We start from the raw sequence: 21,248 nt of genomic DNA, 5'->3' as shown, positions 1-21,248 counted from the left end.
TACAAATCTAGGTAAGGTATGCAAACTCTTTTGAACAGCGATGTCTTACATACTTGCTCAATAACTGATTTTTGTTCATTTTTAAAACAGAAAGTTGCATTCTGCAGCTCTGCAGCATATTCTTTATTGACAGCTAAAATAGTCCAGGCCTCTTAATAAGAAAAAGGCAAATTAGTGCATCATAGTTTGAAATGGCAGTAACCCTTAAGATTTACACACACATGAGGGAACAGTAAAAGCCACCACAGGTAAACGCCTCTGTTCAGATACTCATGCAATGTGCATGGATTACAGTAATTAAGGCACAAAAGCTTCTTGATAAAGGATGAGTCAGACATGTTCTGTGCTGCCAAGAATACAATATAAGATTAATTCCGTATTTCTGTGACTTCATTATATTAATGCAGGGGTTAAATAAACTAATAAACTAAATGAAAATTGAAAACTGCCTTGGCCAGTATATATTTTGTATTGAATAACCATTTTTTTCCCCCCCATTTTGTATTTTGAATTTTCACATTGTTGCATTTGATGTTTTTGATCAGAACAGCCTTAAATGTGGGTCGCGACAACAGTCGAGAACTCTGAAATTCAACCAAACCAGATTTTGGCAGATTGAGTTTAATAAAATGATACCAATCAGTCCCACATCTGATGTCTGGGGTGACTTATTTCATCTTTCTTCTTTGATTCCTGACAATAATATGTCGTGCTCATGCTTTCTAAATAACATTTGATTTGAAAAACTGATGGTTTGGATGATGCACATTTATCTGAGTTCCTCACCACTAATGGTCCAATGTCATGCGTTCCGTTGGTCACAAGCCATCTGTTCCTCACTCTTACAGCTGGCCCATTTAAAGGCACACGGCATTCATAATTCATCAAAATTAGCACCAGTTAAAATCCTGCTGTTTCCTCAACAATCTTAATTTGTTGCCTGTATGCTTTAGATCATTCTATCATTATCTCCATGTCCAATAATAACTAGAATGTTCTGGAAAATCTCCTTGAGTGTGTCGATACTGGGCCCTTGTTCTGATCCGATGCAGTTTGGATGGCTTATTGTTAAGTTTACCAAGGCGAAAAGATTAATTATCATTGCAGCTCCTGTATTAACTGGGTTTTCAACCCAGGTGTGAAGTTTACACCTGGGACATATGCAGATGTGATAAGACTGACATTTCAATGGTAAACAACAGTTGGCAGAAAATAAAGTCACGCTGAAATATCATGTGCTAATAATTGATGGCTGCTGCCGCCTGAGAAAATAGTCATGTGTAAAATGTTGACGTACATCTGAATAAAGATTTAATGAAGCCAGCGTAATTCATCACTAGTTCATGTTGACTGATTTCAGAGATCTTAGTACATTAATGCACCATATGGGAAACTTTTAATAAACCATTAGATTTATAGGCCTAATTTAATAAAAAAATAAATCTAATTTATTTATGCTCACCCCCCCCACACATTTTAATGTAACCTACAGTAATTCAGTCACAAAGGTTTATAACATCTTAAGCTATGTAAGTGTTATGATGGTATTTCAAAACATATGTCATGTGAATGTGATATTCTTATTCTTATGCATACTATTATTATTTATAGTATACTTACTAGTCAACACACAACAACACACACACACACACAAAGGGAAGACATTGTCAAATCATGAAGCACAGTCTTTAATGGTACTCTTATACTTTAAACTCAAAGCAAAATGATGAAAATTCATCTTTTAAAAGAAAGCACTTTGAATGCCAGAGAGGCACTTTTATCGGCATGATGACATAAGTGAAATATAATATTGTATTACAATGCTCCCTAGTCTCCTCCACCATGCATTTGAGTCTGAGGAGAGAAATGTCTTAATAGATCGTGTGACAGACAATGCATTTGCTTTCTTGTGATGCTTGGCATGTCTTTCTTGCTTTTTCATCTGCATTTAACAGTTTCCTATGTAGGCAGTGAGGCAGTTCACCAGGGTCTTAAACAATGCTAACATTTTTAAATGTAAGCAACTGATCAAAGCATTCATTTCAAGCAATTTTCAAAAGCTTCTTGTGATATTTTATTTCAAGCGGAGGGTTTTATCAAGCAGAGAGTACTCTGACCTCCTCATTTCTCCATCTGTCTTATAGTGCTGAACATTGTTAGGCAAACGAGGGTAGGAGACTGAATTAACAGCTTGTGTTGGCATTCATTAATGCTCTGTATGTAGCATCTGTGTGTTTTTTTGCTGAATTTTATTTGAATAATCAGTGTTCTCATTAGTGGGGATCATAGTGGTAGCTTCAACTCATTATTAAATTGTAAGTATTGCTTAACAAGAACACAGCCCCTTGTGTGGAGGACAAGGCCCTTTGAGAAGCACTCTCTTCACCGAAAGCCCATTATCACAAACACAGATCAAGGTATCTCAGTGTGTGTTAGAATATGAAGACACAAGGTTTCCACAAACAGATTTTGTATTCCACCTCTCACACTATCTCTTCCCCCTTTGCTCTCTGTATTTGTTTGAATGTCAAGCGTTTATTGAAGGATTTTCTTCATTGCTCTTAAGTAAAAAGGTTCAGTGTTTGCCAACACACTCTCATGATAAGGAGTTCTGCACTTCTAAATCTTACCTTGTTCTCATATTAGGCTCTTTTTGAAGGGCTCCTTTAGGTTACTAAAGCTTTTCAGTTTTTTATTTATTTATGTTATTCTTTTACATTGCTTAAAAGTTCAATCTGATTCTGACATCTGTGGGATCTTGTTTCTAACACAGAATAAAAAATAAAAAAGGGAATTGTGACTATTTGTCTCACAATTCTGACTTTTTTCCCTTGCTAATTGACATTTCACAATTAAATCTTTTTGCTAAACTGTGAGACATAAACCCAAAATTCTGGGAAACCAATTCTACATTTTTATCTAAACTAGTTTATATCATGCAGTAGCGAGAGAAATAACCAGAAAATTCAGAGGGGGAAAAAAAGTCTATATTGTGCAAATATCATTAAAGGGGGGGTGAAATGCTATTTCATGCATACTGAGTTTTTTACACTGTTAAAGAGTTGGATTCCCATGCTAAACATGGACAAAGTTTCAAAAATTAAGTTGTACATTTGAAGGAGTATTTTTGTTCCCAAAATACTCCTTCCGGTTTGTCACAAGTTTCGGAAAGTTTTTTTCGAATTTCCTTATATGGGTCCTGACGCACTTCTGCCGGAAGAGCGCGCGCTCCCGTATAGCGAGGCTGAGCAGCACAGACATTTCACTGATCAGAGCGATTCACTGATCAGAGCGAGAGCATTGCGAAAAGTCACAAAAGAAGTGTGTTTTTGGTTGCCAGGGGCAAGACAACCCTGCAGAGATTACCAAAAAAAAAAAAAAAACAGCATTAAGGGACCAGTGGATGGAGTTTATTTTTACAGAGCATCAACGGAGTTGTGCAAGTGTTTTTGTTTGTTCCCTGCATTTCGAAGATGCTTGTTCACAAGGCCCAGTTTGACGCCGGATTTGCGTATCGTTTATTTCTTAAGGATGATGCAATCCCAAGGAAAAAGGGTCACGATCGTGTGTTGGAACCGCAGGCGGTGAGTAAAACTGCTTCAAATATCTCTGCATCCTTGTTAGTGCGTCCCCTCCCATGCCAGAGACCCCGCTTGGAGCGAGTCGTTGCTGCTGCTGCTTTCGTTCAGTTTCAGCCTCTGGATCTGATTCTGGATCATAAATAAACGGCTGAATCTGACTGTAAGCCATGGTTTGTTTTGGATGATGGTTTTTCCCTCACGGTAATGTCACAGCTTCCACATGCTCTCAACGCAAAAGCCTACTGGCGCTCGTGATTCTTTAGCTCCGCCCACATGTCACGCCTCCAGCCTGTCGTGTTTTTCTGGCAAAAATCGGTACAGACTATCTTTCTCTTATGAATATAATAAAACTAAAGACTTTTTGGATTTATGAAGGATGCAGTACTACTCTATAGGTACTCAAGATTAACAGGATATTGAGTGAAAACGAGCATTTCACCCCCCCCCCCCCCCTTTAAACTGTGAAAGTCACAGTTACCTTATTGTTTTCGTACATAAAAAAATAAGATTTTTGTCATTTATCTGTTGTATTAAAGTTACCCTTTGGTCTGTCTTGAATGTTGTGTATTGATTATTTTATTTGCTTTTATATTGTTTTATTAAACTTACTGTAGAGCACTTTGGTCAACTTAGTTGTTTTATTAGGTGCTCTATAAAAAAGTTGTAGCGGAAGTTGTAGTATTACAATTTTTTTTATTTTATTTTATAATATTCTCTGAGGTTCTCTTATAATGTTAGAGTGATTTTACTTCAAAAACATAATGTAGAAGTAATCGACTATGTTATATCCTGTTTTTGGAAAAGTAAAGCACATTTACTTAAACTTCTGTGTTGTCTTACTATTGGATATGGAAGAAGCAGTGCTGTAGAAGCAGGCGTTGATCTTCTCCTGTAACACTATTACGTCATAAAGTGGCACATTCCGAAATGAGTTGTTTTCTGAGCTTGGTTTCAATAAAAACAGTTTTTAAACCAACTATAAAGTTTTAAAACTTACATGATGTTTTTATAGTACAGTATAGTACATTGACCTGTTATATGGCAAACTATCAAAGGAATTTCTCAGTTCATGACCCCTTTAAACAAAAAATAGCTTGTATCCTGTTCATTTATTTATTGTTATATATCTATATTCCAGAAACTGTGTGTAATGAAAGTCCTCTGGAGGCGAGTGTATGAGTGCAGCTTAATTCCAATCATGAACAGATACAAAATAAACATGAACTTGACTTGACTTGCCTTTACTTGAAACATAAACTAGACCAAAAACTCACCAACAGTGGTTACAGGGAAAGTCTAGGAGTTCTGGTTAAAAAATAATTAATTAACATTTTCAATAATTATAAAGTTGGACAATTGCCTGGCAGCACAAAGAATGTTATTGAAAACTGAAACACTGCCCTCAAAAAGGCCCCAAAACTAGATCACTTCACCTGGTTTGATTCACTTAACCTGGTTTACCCTTGATACTGAATCTTTGTTCCAGACATACTGTAATGCTGATACAGTCATAAATAATGCAAATTTCAAACACTTTGTTCACATTTTTTCTATCAAGTTTCAGTCATTTTCGCAAATTGTAATTCTTTGCTTATAATCTTATCTTGTCTCATTTTTTATTAGGGTCCAACTGATTCCCAGGGAAAGTGGAAAATCCGGTGGATATGAAATAGGCATACGTTTGTGGAGCACATGCACATTGTTTAAAGAGAATGAAAAGCTAATCTTTTTTTTCTGCAAAAAAAAAAAAAAAAAAGATTTGAAGTGAAAAGAATGCTATTTGCTAACTGATTCTGGTCTTTATCATGATTCCTGTCCAAATGAACCATAAATTGCATTCATATCAGATCCATTTGTTAATAGTCTTCTGACTTTAACCTTATTCACTTCAGTACCTGATAAGCAATTGATTTCAGAGTCTCCCCGAGGGTGAGAGATGTCCTCTCCCACCTCTCCTCTCCCATCCTCATCAGGAACGGATTTTATATTGAGGTAGCAAACAGAAAGTAGAATGGCCATTTCAATTTTAATTTAAGGAAATACAATTTGATTTAGTTCTTATAATTGCTATATATACAGTACAGACCAAAAGTTTGGACACACCTTCTCATTCAAAGAGTTTTCTTTATTTTCATGACTATGAAAATTGTAGAGTCACACTGAAGGCATCAAAACTATGAATTAACACATGTGGGATTATATATGGAATTATATACATAACAAAAAAGTGTGAAACAACTGAAAATATGTCATATTGTAGGTTCTTCAAAGTAGCCACCTTTTGCTTTGATTACTGCTTTGCACACTCTTGGCATTCTCTTGATGAGTTTCAAGAGGTAGTCACCTGAAATGGTCTTCCAAGAGTCTTGAAGGAGTTCCCCGAGAAATGCTTAGCACTTGTTGGCCATTTTGCCTTCTGTCTGCGGTCCAGCTCAACCCCTAAACCATCTCGATTGGGTTCAGGTCCGGTGACTGTGGAGGCCAGGTCATCTGGCGCAGCACCCCATCACTCTCCTTCTTGGTCAAATAGCCCTTGATGCCTTCAGTGTGACTCTACAATTTTCATAGTCATGAAAATAAAGAAAACTCTTTGAATGAGAAGGTGTGTCCAAACTTTTGGTCTGTGCTGTATATATATATATATATATATATATATATATATATATATATATATATATGGGTCAGTCAGTCAATAATGTTAATTGATATATGTAAGCAATATCATATGAGCAAGAATGTTATGGTTGTAAATCATCAGCATTTTTTTGATTTGGCAGGCATTCAGAAAATAATTGCATCAACATTTTCCTAAAATAAGAGTATAATTCAATGACTCACTCATAAACACAAAGTTTTGTTCCAGAATCAATCAGAATTTTTGAACGAATCGGTTGAATGAAAAGTAAAGTGACTCACTCGTGAATGTAACCTGCGATAAGACTCACTGTCGCAAAAAAAGATGTATTCATTAACTTAACAAACTGACATAACACTATTGATATATGTTATTTTAGACTGATATACAAAAGAATAAGAAAAATATTAACATTAACATATTTTGCTATTTTTTTTTACTAATATATTGCGTGACTGTGTGGAATTGCACTTTAGCCTTAAGCTCAAATTCCAACTCGTGAATTGAAAGCAGTTATTTTCTTAGAATTAGACTTATTCGCAGCTCTTCCTGGATGACATCAAAGGAGGAACATTGCACCTATACAGAACTGTGTCCCTATAGCCGAAGACAGCAGACTCACAAGGTGAATAATAATGATTTACTTCTCTCAGTCTCTAAATATGTGGCTAAAAAGTAGTTACACTTTGCCCTTCATAAAGTTTCTCTTCTATTGCATTCACCGTCTCATTGGGCTTCACATAAAAATGGACAGTCTACTTCTGTTAGCATCATTAGCATATCATCTCATCATTGCTATCAACTAAATTTAACCACAATTTTTGATAGGACACTTCTTTGTGTCTTGATTTGTATTCACCCTAGTGACAGAATGGAAGAGATGTTGTTTTACTGACACTGCCTCTCCCAGCTACACACGTTCTCAGTTATGCTTTATAACAGACAGAAATACCTATTCTGAGTAAGTCAACGTGATAAATAAACTCCCTCAATAATAAAATGTGAACTGGTAGAGACACTGCTGTACTCAGTAATGTGCATTAGTCCTAAGTGGTTTTAGGCTTAATGAAATCATGGCAAATTTGGTTTTAATAGAACTCATTGACATTGGGTAAGAAAGATGATTGTTAGAATATATACAGTATATATATATGCAAAGCTTTTTTTTTTTTTTTTTGCATTGATCCAATGAAAAATATTGGATACAGCTGGGAAAGGATTCTCACATTTAATGCTTGCTAATCAATTATTTAGCTGTTCTCAAAGCAACTTTAAAAGCTTCATTTATTATCCAACAACCCACTCATTCACTTGTTGTTTTTTCAATCTCTCTGCGCACCCTTTATTATATTTCACAGAAACAAATGCCCTTTATCTTTCAGATTACATGTAGAAATGTCATTTAAATACAATTCAATATATATGTACAGTGCTTTGCGAAAGATGTTTTTTTCCACATATACATAGTATATTTATTTATATAATAGTTTTGTCGTTTAATTGCAATTTGTTTCAGGAATTTTATTTCATAACTGTTTTAAAGTTTGAATTTGCCTGAATAGCCTAAAATGTAGTTTTTAATAATGGGTTAAGACACGACAGTGCCATAACTGCATGTTGTCACAATAAATGTGTTAACTGAAACATTTTTTTTTCTTGGAGAGTAAAGGTGGAAAAAATCCAGAAGCTGTATTTATTTGCTTATCTATTTAATGATCTAGTAGTCTGATTCTTACTTCCTACTTGATGAATACATGTCCACCAGTGGCGGCTCCAGACAATTTTGATTGGGGGGGCAATGGGGGGGTCCTGGTCTTTTCAAGGGGGGTCTCATGAAAACCAACAAAAAATACAGTGGACATGGCTAATAACTGCATATTTCTGCTACTAAACAACAAAAACACCTTTGCAATGTAAACAAATTACAGGCTACATTTGTTATTCATATCCTTCACACTGCACTTTCATGTCAGGTATATTATGCATTTTTATTGACATTGATATTTTTACATTTATTTCCAGATAGATATTATTGAGTTTACAGGCTAAAGTGGTCTTGCTGTTGTAAACACTGTTGCTATTGTAGAAAAAATATTTGCATCACATTTAAAATCTGAATTGTTTTTATTTTTATAATGATAATTCAGAGAATGAGAAAATCTGAATAAGCCTTACCAGTGTTGTGATAATTATTTTTACGTGTTAAAAATAAATAAGTACTGTAATATAATAAAAGTTTATTCAAATAACATAAAAAAGACCAGACCCCTCGATGCCTGTGAAACTTTTCTCCCTCAAACAGCACGCTAGCGTTACTCTACACTACAGGCTACACACAGCAATATAAACAACTTATCTGCATGTTCTCACATCACATCGTTCTTGTAAAATAATAATAAGTAAATAAACACCAAAATCACTTCGCTGAGAATGAAACACCACTTACCAGCTGCCACGATGTTGAAAATATCCTCTAGCAATTAAAAAATGCGCGTGCAGCATGAGGAATCTTCCCGGTTGGATGAGGTCGCAGTCAGGTGAACGGTCATCATGTTGGTCATTTTATTTACGGCTAAATTATTATTAATAAATTGTACTAATATTATGATTGGGCGTGGGCAGGCATTCACAAAAGTTTATGTTATTACAAAAAAAAATTTGAGGAAATTTTGCTTTGACAAAAGGGCACTTAAGGGGCAAAGGAGCAGGTGCTCAAGTGAACCGGTTCTTTCGGACAATTCGATCAAATAAACCAGCTGAAAAAAAAAATGGTTCACCGGTTCTTTTGCGCTCGATGTAATGCCGTCATTGGCGATGATTGCCCTTCATTCAAGCCTTTGGTTTACCCGCGCTTATAACATTAGCACAGAATCAGTTCAGAATCAATCACCAAAAGAATCAGTTCGGTTCAGATGCGCTCTGTGTCAGTCTGCTTCACGCTGAATCACGCATGCGCAGTTATCATCAGCTCATCGGTTCTCGAATCGGACGCGTCCGACAGAAACGGTTCTCGGTTCAGTGTATGAATAAATGTCGAAATAATTATTATTTATTATTGTTCTGCGTAGTTTGAAGAGAAACATTTATGGATCTTTATCCCGAATATATATATTTTTTAATCAGGAAGAGGCTGGGGGGTCAAATGGGGGGTCAAGGCATTTTTTGGCAGGGTCTTGAGACCCCCCAAGACCCCCCCTGGCGCCGCCGGTGATGTCCACTTGGTTAATATGAAACTAATCCAGAGTGCTCTCAGCCGACCCATTTTTTTTCACTTCAAGTTTTAATGAGTATCTTGCTGGTCACAGCATGATGTGGATGAAACTTCTTGGCTTCTCTTTTATTTGAATTTTGCCATGCTTATAATAAAAATAGCTGAATGTAAAGACCTATAGGTGTAAGTGCATTAGTTTGTAGGCAGCATATAGTGTCTTTTGACATGTCGGTTCATTATTGTTTATCTACCACTATATATTCATAGCCATCTCAACTGAGAAAAATTGTGCATCAACAAAACAACCACAGAAGGCCTCAGCCTTTGAAAAAGTCTTTGTTACTGTTTAGTTCTTCATGTCTGCATGTGTATCTTAGCTCATATTACTCCTCTCAGCTTATCTGATGTTTTTACTTCTCTGTTTTTGTCAGCTAAAGCAGAATTTCCATCATTATTATGGGCTGAACTGTCATAATACCTCTGTGCCTGGACATTACTGTTTCCCTCAGACATTTTCGAGTCAAGATTAAAATTTTATGTAGGCCTACAGCCGCTCATGCCCAAATTGAAAATCTGCTGTAGTGGAATTCCATTAAATTAGGATAAATAATTGCCTGCTGTTTTTCATGCGCACAATGGCAGCATTTAGCAACAGAGTGATTGCAAAGGGGAGAGACTTATTAAAGCTATCTTTCCTCACTCAGCTCATCTGAGGCTGGGAGATTTTTCTTTTTTTACCCTGATTAAGATCAAAATGACTGTGTTGACGCATAAGTCAGCAGTCTACAGCAGTCAAAATGTCACAAAGTGTGGATGAATCTGCATTTAACGTCATTACAGGCCAGCGGTTAGTCTCTCAAGGACATAATGTTCCAAACATTGTGAACACTGAATAGCAAAAGTTAAACCATTACGACAATCAATTAAATGCTTGATGACCCGCTGCGTTGGTGGTCCACAATAAATGTGTCACAAGATGCTGACAAATCGGTAATCGGGTCTATGAGGGAAGTTGTCACAAATTACATTTTCAATCATAAAAGACTGTATCAGAAAGACTGTTTAAACAACCATGAAAAAAGACAAATAAATAAATATATATACCTGTATTTATTAGATTTTGTGTGTGTGTGTGTGTGTGTGTGTTTGTGTGTGTGTGTGTGTGCGTGTGTGTGTGTGTATAAATAGAGAGAAGAGAGTGAGAGTGACAGAAAGAGAGAGAGGGGGAGATTATTTGAAAAAAAAATATATATATATATTAATTACATAAAATTACAGGTTTATTTATTAAAATTCAATTTACTCTGTACAATTGCTTTATTTAATATTTTAAATTTAATATTTAAATTTGTTTCGTGAATTTTTGGGGTCTTTATCATGTTTATTTATTTATTCATTTCTTTATTTTTTTTTTAAGTTTACATTTTGAAGAAAAGCCTATATAATATGCTGTGACAGGATTGTCAGGAGAGAAAGTAATGGACATTTAGCCAATAAAGTGTGATAACATATTATTGAGACCTGTTGTCACAAATAGTAATGTGGTTTCTCTATTACAGACTGCAATAGTGACAATGGTAATTATCTCAGCCTGACTCATGCAGTCCTACACAGTACATGTGGATATTTTAGCAGTCTCAATACAGCCCTAACATCATTGCTTTGGTGTTCCAGAAGAAATCAATGTCCAAAGAATCCCACACCTCAGGTCTATCTATGAACCTGTTGTTGGAACTATATAACTGCCAATATCCTTGAAGGCTCAGAAAGTTTTTCTCCTGTGTGACATTGTACATGGAGTGATTCTGTCAGGGCCAAAAAATAGATGTGTGCGGATAGAAGAGAGAAAGAAGGGAGTATTTCAATATGAAATGGGCTCACACAACATAGAACAGTCAAGAACAGTGTAATGTCGCAGTGCTGCTTTGTCCTCTTGGGCCATGATATGGTCTTTTTTGTTGTTCAGAATATATAGTTTATGCATAAATAAAACCATGAAGTCAGGCAGTTTTATATTCCTAGAATATTTGATTTTGTAGATGAGTTGAAACAAAGTGTAGAGATAAACTGCTAATGCACTGATAAACTCAGCGTTGGTTTTGACCTGCTGGTGGTAAATGAGATCCATTATCTGTAATGCTTTTTAATACAATATTTTCACAAAGTTCAAAAAAGTAGTTTTTGTTGTTTACTGGTGTTACACAATATGCAAAACAGAATAAATATCAACAGTTCATATAAAATATGAATTTGAAATTCAGATTATTCTTTAGCAGAGCCGTTGAGCAGGATAATGTCAGACCTGTCATTTTTATTTATTAATTTATTTTCCATCAGAATAATCCTAATGTACCGACCGTGTATCAAAGGGACATAAAAACAGCCGAAATGTCAAAAGCGAGCAGCAGAGACAGACACCACCAAGATGAAAAGTGGGCAGTCAGGTTACTAATGGATAATGTCAAAGACAGCAGTGCCTCATGGGAATAGACTGTCAGATCACCTAATCAGTGGGACAGATGAAGACTAGGATAGATGAAGGACAGAAGAGGAATCTGAGATCTGGGAAACACTCATTTACCCAGGCTGACATTTTGCTGTGCATCTATGTTGCTCCCTTCACTGTCATGAAAAAACTAAACTCCTTTGTTTTTTAATAATCCTAATTATTTCAGCACTGTAAGTAATTCGTAAGACAGTGATGACAGACAGCACAAGACCGCTGATAAACTGATGAAATAACGGAGCACACTCTCATACTCTCTAAATAAATTATCAATATTTTTTGTCTGTATCAGGAGAGAAATATGCATAGATCTATCACTGTTTACAAGTGAATTCTAAACACTGGTGGAAGTGTTAAAATGGACTGGGGCCTGGAATTTTGTCCAGAAGCGACATAAAGTTAAAACAACTTATTGATGCATTTGTTTCTAACAAATACACAGCTTTTCATGTCACAAGTTAATCAATGAACCGGGGTTGTGTGGATTGAATGTGGATTATTTTAAGGTTTTCATCAGCTGCTTGGACTCTCATTCTGATGGCACCCATTCACTGCAGAAGATTCATTGCTGAGTAAGAGATGCAATGCTAAATTTCTCCAAATCTGTTCTGTGGGGACCGTTGAAAAATGACACTAAATAATATTTTTATGAAAATCTAAAAGTGGTACAGGTAACCATTATGGTTAGTTTTACTATTAGCTCAGCATAATAACAATTGAAGAATCTTCATAATTATAGTCCCAATTGCTTTCATGCAAATCCACAGGTGGCTTCCTTTCAATATGTCACTTGCAGTATGTAGCATGCTGTGTCTAAAAGAGTATTTCCTTAGAGGAGATGAATGTGGGGTGAAACATGAGTTTGGTTTTGCTTTTAAGTGGCTCTGTATGCTGAAATGACTCTTACTGACAACAGAACCATTCTGAGAAAAAAAGGAGTAATCATTCTGGGAGCCAGCATCTGGCTACTGTGAATGTCGTGGGGTCCATAGAGTCATTATCTATAATAATGCATCTCATGAATGTAAAAATAACAACTGACTTTTGTTTATGCATGAAAAGACTAATGTTAGTATTATTTATGCAGTATTTATTGTAGTATTTTTTAACATTTTGTTATAGTTTTTTTTATATTTTCAGTTTCCATATGAAATTTAATAATTGTGCTAAGTTTATACTTTTTCATTTTTGTTAGTTTTTGTTTTTATATTTCTATTTAGTTAATTGCAAGGCAAAGTTAATAATTCTTTTTTAGTTTAATTATTATTTTCTAAAGTTTCTTCATCAAACATTTTTTTTATTTTTATAAATCTAAATGTGTATATTTATTTAATGTTGGAATACTTTAAAATGAATTTAAAATGCCATAAATATAATGTTTTATGGAGCAACACTGTAACAGCATTTTACCCTTACAACGCTCTTATGGCATGTAGCAGTGACAAACCCAAATTTCCTTTAAACAACATTAGAAAAAAGAAAACATAATGCTAAAATATTGCACAGTGGAGCATTACATCGAGGGCAGAATTCAATAAAGGTTGAGAGAGATAGAGAGACCAATCACCTTATAGTGTGAGGCACCGATCCCCAAGGTTAAATGACCATACTTATGCGTGGTGTAAATCAGATATTAGCTATAATGCAAAGCCCTGAGGCATCTGCTCTTCACTCCTTCTGTATTAATGAGATTTTGTTCCTTGTTCAATTGAAAGATAAAAAAAGCTCATCAAGCTCAGCCTCCAGAGACTAATGTAATTTGGACAATCAACTCAATCGACTCAAATTTATTTCTTGGCTGGTTTGATAAGGTTTTGTCCAGAAGTAGCAAAATTCATGTTATGAAAGTCGTAAAATTGCCTTTGCTTCGGTGGGATGTTCTTTTCTCTGCCTTTATCTTTTTCTTTTACACATAATCAGGAATTGTTTGTTAATTTAACGAATAATGTCCATGGCAGAAAATTACAAGTACCCTATCTATCTATCTATCTATATATCTGTCTGTCTGTCTGTCTGTCTGTCTGTCTGTCTGTCTGTCTGAGTTAGGGTTAGGGTTAGGGTTAGGGTTAGACTTTAAACATGCAGATTTGTTGCATTATTCACACTCTGTAAATAATCATGTTAAGGCTTTGTTTGCACTGAGGGTTCATACCATACCACCATTTGAAAAACAGTAAGTGCATTTCTCACAACTCATACAAATAGCAAAACACCATGCATTACCTGCAAAAGCCAGGTCTTTTTAGAGTTTATCTCTAAAAACAAATATTTGTGTCAATGAACATGTCAATGCCATCAGTATGACCAGGCCTTTGTTTCATTGTGTACGGATAAGACAGTCAAATTGCTTAGTCATGTTGTCAATATAGTGTACTCTGGAAGGATGTTCTGCTGTAAACTATGGCTACAGTTTTGATAACAATTATAGTAAATTGTAGGTTACACCTTAGAGTATGTGGGAGTTTGATTGCAAGAGACTGGACAAGATTCACATTTACGCTTTTACTGTAATTTGTTGACAGACCATGTCATTGCGATACAGAAAGGAAAAGACAGCACTGCATAGCACAAAGAGAAAAAGAAAAGTGGAAATGTGAAAATCTCATTACAGTATGCCTGATGATGTTGGAGCGATGGAAACTGACATGTCCCAAACAATCAAGTACTTTGGCAGGTCATCTCCAATCTGACCCCTCTCTAGTTCAGGGATGAGATCCCTGTAGAGAGTGTCTAAAAAGGTGACAAGACACTCTGTATTGTATGGCCCAATAATGGGAATATGCGTTAGCAAACCATTCTAAGAGATACAGTAGCAGCACCCATGATTTCAGGTGCAGGTGTGAAAAGGGGCCCTCTGCCATACCTGTCTACCAAAAATGTACCAAAGCAACTGAGAAAAACTGTTTCCCCTAAACTATCATGGATAAACATCATTTCCACTATTTTTTTTCTTAGATACATTTGAGCCATTAGAAACACCATTACACAGCAGATGCACAATCTCAACTGAAGTTCCTTAAGTTTCTCATTGATTTAAAATATCCTGTTTGAAAAAAATAAACAAGTTCCATTGCAAAGATGAAGAAGAAGACGAAAAAGATCTCTTTGTAGGCAGAGTGATCAAAACATTTACAGATGTTCCTTTCAGTAAAGAGATGCTCAAGGTCTCATTGAGAATACTGTTTGAGGACTAAAGTCATTCAGTGTTCTTCTTCTTCTTCTTTTTTTAGCTTACATGCTAACCTGTACAATCAAAGACTTGAGATCAGTAGCAGCCCAGAGAGCATGTCGATCTGTACAATCAGCCTCAGGAGAATCAGTGAGGGATTTGCTTTCAAACTGCCATGAAAAAGAAAATCAAAAGGCTTTTAAAGGAACACATTAGATGCCTCCTCATTTCTCGGGACCTCTGACAATTTATATGCTTTTTGTTTAAATGTTTTGTTTAAATAAATAATGGTAAAAATGGCCAGAAAAACCAATATGGACTCAGAGATTATCAAATATTTCTTTTTAATCAAGTTCCAACATCAATAATGAATTTAGAGCATAAAAATACCCAAAATACCAGTAAGGTTTTTTTTTTTTTTTTTTTTTAAGGAAAATAATTGTTTTGGCTCTAGAAAGGGGGTGTTATTTTGCTATTGTAAATTTAAATTAAAGCACCAGACCATTCAAGGAACACATTAAAGTTTGAAGCTTTTCCCATTCTCATGTTGAATGTTTTGTGAGGATTAAAATGTCTTATTGAATGGATGTTTGCTTTGAATAAAACAAAATCTTTGAATCAGAAACATCCTTCCACTCTGTATTCCACTGTTTTGCACATGGATGGAAAAAAGATCTAAAATGCATTTGGACTGTTTTATTTGGTTTATGCTATTATACTGTTTTCTTTTATATATATATATATATATATATATATATATATTGTATACATAACTAGTTACATAAAACACACACACAGAAGATCAGATGACCCAAACGTGTCTTAATTGCATCTTGATCAGTTTACATAATATACCTATTACAAATTCAGTCCATGCATATACCATCAGTGCAAGCAGAAGGAAGTTGCAATATTGCAGAAGTTAAAAAAAAATCCATGCCAACAAACCTTAAATGTTATTTTCTATATCGCTGATCATGGATAACACATGGAGACTTTATTAGGTATTTCCCTTACATATCAAAACCAAACAGTAAGTTTGGATCACTGGCTGTGCAAAGTCTGATGTTGACAAATATGATTCATTTAAAATGCAACCTCAAGTTTAAGATATTTTTCCAGTGAAAATTAGAAGATGGTAATTTATAGGTCTCCTGGGATTTATATAAATCAAATATTGTTGGGAAATGCATCAATGTATGAATGTATAGTGGATGTCCATTTAAAGAAATTGATCATGCTTTCGTTATATATGTGTAATATCACCTATTGTATGACAATCAATATTAATAGTAAATAAATGTGTGTTAAACATTTTTGTAAATTCCTTAAGACAAAAGTGCATTTGTTATTATGGATATAATGTCTAATACCAATTCACTGGAAGTGCTTTAGAAGCCTATTTGGATTTATATTTTTTACACAATCTCTAAATGAACTTTAAATAATCAATGCACACTTTTTTTAGGAGTGATTGGCCTTTTCTTTCTGACCTTTAGTACAGCATTAATAGAGATTCCACACAAGCAGGATGAAATCACAGGTAAACAAACTCACCCAGCTGGAGAGGTCTCATAAAACACGAAACACCATCCACTCAGAAGTCAAACTGAGGGACCATTTATGGCATTTCAATCCTTATGGAGGGTCATTTCAGTTTGATCACTCGCCGTCTGGTCCAATGATATTACATTTACAATGTGAGGGTTATTAGACTAAAATATAAACATTAAGACATGTCGGTAACACTTTAGAATAAGGTTCCATTAGTTAATGTTAGTTAATGTATTAATTAACATGAACAAACAATGAATAATACATTTATTACTGTATTTATTCATCTTCGTTAATGTTAGTTAATGAAAATACAGTTCTTCATTGTTAGTTCATGGTAATTCACAGTGCATTAACTGATGTTAACAAGCACAACTTTTGATTTAAATAATGCATTAGTAAATGTTGAAATTAATATGAACTAAGACTTATAAATGCTGTAGAAGGATTGTTCTTGCTTAGTTCATGTTAACGAAAGTAGTTAACTAACATTAACTAATGGAACCTTATTCTAAAGTGTTACCGACATGTCAAATAGCTTTCTATTTCTATTTCACTAGTTCATGTGGTTCATGGTGGTTCTTTTCAGTGCTCCAAAAAAAAAAAAAAAAGGATTTGGCAAGCTTTTAAGTTATAGTATTGTTTATTATTGATTTTTTTTTTTTTTAAATCAATTTGAAAAAAAAGTAAAACAAAAAAAGTAGATTCTTTCTTATGAGAAGTATAGACATCCCACTATCACAAAATTATATTTGGCCCAATCTGGTCCAATGGTGGCAGTGTGGTCAGTATGTGGAGATGGAATCATTCATTGCTCCACAGCTCTGACAGGCTGATAGAGACAGGCAGCAGCACACAATGACAAAAAGCCTGCCTGGAGGGCAGCACAGGAACTGTGAGTGTGAGACAGGAGAACCACACATTCTGAGCATACATTTGTACAGAAGGTACAAAGGATTAGCAAACAGAGATATGGTAACGCCTAAGGAATGGAAAAGAGTGAAAAGGAAATGGATAGAGCAGAAGACAGAAGAGAGGGTGAAATCAAGTTTAGCAAATATTATTTCAGCACAAAAATGGGGGGAAAGCCTCTGAAGGAATAGCTCAGACGAAAAGGAAAATTTGCTGAAAATGTATTCACCCTCAGGAGTCAGGCCATCCAAGATGTAGATGAGTTTGTTTCTTTATCGACAGACAGTTTGAAGTTAAAAATGTCTTGACAGATTTCTTACAAGACGTTACTTTATGGACTGGAGTCTTGTGAATCACTTGAAAATTAATTTTCAAAATTTCTCATTGGGTCTGCAGCACAATTAATTGAATTTCTAACTGTGATTAGAATTATGGATGCCACAATTACATAATCGTTTAAAACAGCAATGGATCATTCAAATTCCACTTAAGACATCCTTTTTCTTCTTGCTACATGTAATCTTAAGGAGTTTCCTTACTTATTAAGGCTAACAAGCATAGAAAAATTGTTAGTATATGATCCAATATACTGTTGCAGCATAGTTTCATTTCAGACAGATCACCTCCCGAGTGCACGTTTTCTGTTGCACTAGTCATGATGTGTTGTGTCAGGTTGATCGACCATGAGTAACTTCATAAGTAAAGTAGATGAAGCCTGAGATATGTGCAGTAATGAGGGCCATTTGGCCCTTCCACATCCACCTGCTTACTTTAATAACATAAAAGTCATACTGCTGTCTCCTGCTGGCATTCAGCCATAGCAAAAACCTATGGAAATGAATATCATTATTCAAAGAGCTGCCTACCCTCCCATTTGTTTCCATTAGTTCTTAACATATTTGAAAGTCAAATTCAATCAGTGGGGGACTGAGAAAAGGGAATGAGGACCTCAGAGACTGTAAAGCAGAAGTAATACAGCCAGACGGTGGCCTCCACATAAAACTTTTGATTTGAGATGAGTCAGGGGTAGAATGAAGGTTAGTGTATTCATATGTAAAGTGTACATATTTAATGTTACGATAGACACTTTGTGTAGAACATTTTATGTGCCAAAAACAGAGCAGCTTTCTAAAAGTGTGACCATGTCTTGTTTTTGGTTGTGCTTTCATATATCAGTCAAACCACACAAGAAAAACACACTTGAAAGCAAACAGACTCTTTCTAAAACGTGTGTTAAACTGTTTGGAGCGAACACTTCACACTTATTAAAATAAACTGCACTAATGGAGCAATAACAACAGAGTTTGTTCTAATTTAACCAATCCTGCCTTAAAATGCCCTGAAATATTTTTTATATCCTTTTTTTTTTTTTTTTTTTTTTTTATGTTTTATAGTATTATTGATACATAATTAACCATTTAATTGATCAAATGCATTTGTATTTCAGAAGGGCATTGCAAAACACATTTGGTTTTATCTGAGGCTCAGTCAATATGACTTTTTACACAAGCAACGCTGTTCCCGTGAATATCAGAGAAAAGGTCAGTACTGTTAATGTTGTTATATTTGGCCCACATTATATAAAGCAGGTTATTAAAGTTCTCAGACTGCCAACTTTCTACATCGGCAGACTTTTTTTTTTTTTATGTGTACAGTATGCATATGTGGTTCAAGTGTAAATGATCAGTTAAATAGCTTGTTTTTTCCACATTATTATATGATTTGCCCTCTGAGATTTGAGAAAAATATTGCCCCACAATTGAATTCGACAGCACTTTATGAATCTCACCAGCACAAAAGGCTCCTTTACCATGTGATTAGAGGTTTAACAATAAAACGCCTCTCCTGGTCTTTGTGTTGTGGTATTGAGAGGCGCCATGGTTCCTTTACAGGAACCATGTCATATTCTCTCAAAACCTTGTATTTGTCGCCATCCTTCTGTGTAACAGATTGGAGTCTGTCATTTTTAATTTCTCATCTGACACAGTCGGGTTTTGACATTGCTTTGGGTCGCCCAATCTATTGTGCAAATACTCTTTGTCAGTCTAAATAATGTCAACAAATGGCTTGTCATGTGTTTCTGTTCTGTATTTCATCACGTAATGTACTTCATTATACCTTACTGATGACAACAAATGATAAATAAAATCTACGTGAGAGTGTGTGGGTGTATCTCCAAATCTCTAGGCTATCTGTACTGTACATCTTTCTGTCAGAGTATTTGTTTCATTTTGGTTTCCTTGTTTCATCATAGCTTGAAAGTCTTCTTGAAAATCTCACTCATCCAAATAAGTCAATCCTCCACCAGATAAGTGGTAAAGAACAACAGAGCGGGTCAAATTAATCAGCTGAAGTAAAATACAGTCTGCATTGTGTCTCCATTGCTCAAGATGACGCCTGAAAAACAATCAGGCAGCCATGATAAAGTACATTTGATTTGATGCTTCATAAGTTGATCAATAGGAAATAGGAATAGGATGAGGAAAGGGGGAAACCGATATTGTTGTACTAGTTTTTCTTTGTTCAGTCATCACAGCTGGTGATCACAAAAAACTAAGACTTTTTTGAAGTGTATTATCTTGACTGATTGGAAAAAAAATGGATCGAAGAGATTGAAAAGATTTTTAAAGAATGTGTTTGCCAGTGTGTACGTGTGTGTTGTAGTAGTTCAGCTTGGTACTGCACACATTTCCAATATGAATAATGATTGTGTTGGATACATATTCCTGTAGCTAAAATATGGAGATATATTGTTTGTGGGATATGTAATTGTCATCTGTTAGTGTTTGTACACAAAGTGACCCACAGAAGGCTTTGTTGTTCAAAATAATTGATTGTGAATGAAAAAAAGTAAATACAATTTATTTTATAAGTTAGAAGCTAGAAGGCTTTTTTAATGTAACATACTTAAAAAAGTTAAATGGCTATTTAAACTTTATTCCCCTTAATTTAAATTACTTTGAATGTAAATTAAGGGAAAATGTATTAATTGCTGTTTTTAAACATGCAGACAAGACATATATGTATTCAACAAACAATAACAAACATACAATAATTAGAGAAAAAACCAAAACAACTTGTTTTAAACATTGTTTATTAGATTATGTACAACAAATCATTGCAATTTTTATTTTATTAAAGCACATTATGGCATAGTTCTAAACAATTACAGCAAAAAAAATATATATATGTATATATATTAAAATTGGATTGTTTCTATCTAAGATCTGTATATATTTATTAGAAATCTATAGATTTATGATCAGATTGAGATTAGAAGATCAGATTTATTATATTATTGCAAAACTATCAAACAGTGAAGTACAGTACTGTGATAGTTTGATAAAACATTTAAACAACTTTCCTTGCATGCTGGAATGCTGTCCTTGTCTCTCATGGACTGGTTTTACGATAGTTTCTCAAATGCATGGTGAAGTTGCTGGGAAGTCCTTGTCTGATCAATTCTTCCTGGAGCTGAAACATGATTTCTCTGTTTGTGAGATATTTCTGAGTTGTATTCATTATTTACGTTTATGATTGTTTCACATTATGACATTTTCTTTACCTGTATAATCACCAGCTCTTCAATCTGAGACTGTGATAAATATTCTACACTTGTGAGTTTCACTCTAAGTCCCATCACTGGAAAATACTTTAGTCAGTACTTGGAATTTGGGAAT

The sequence above is a fragment of the Carassius gibelio genome, chromosome A21 (assembly GCF_023724105.1).
Source record: "Carassius gibelio isolate Cgi1373 ecotype wild population from Czech Republic chromosome A21, carGib1.2-hapl.c, whole genome shotgun sequence".
NCBI lineage: Eukaryota > Metazoa > Chordata > Actinopteri > Cypriniformes > Cyprinidae > Carassius > Carassius gibelio.
Note: the sequence above shows the minus strand (reverse complement) of the source record.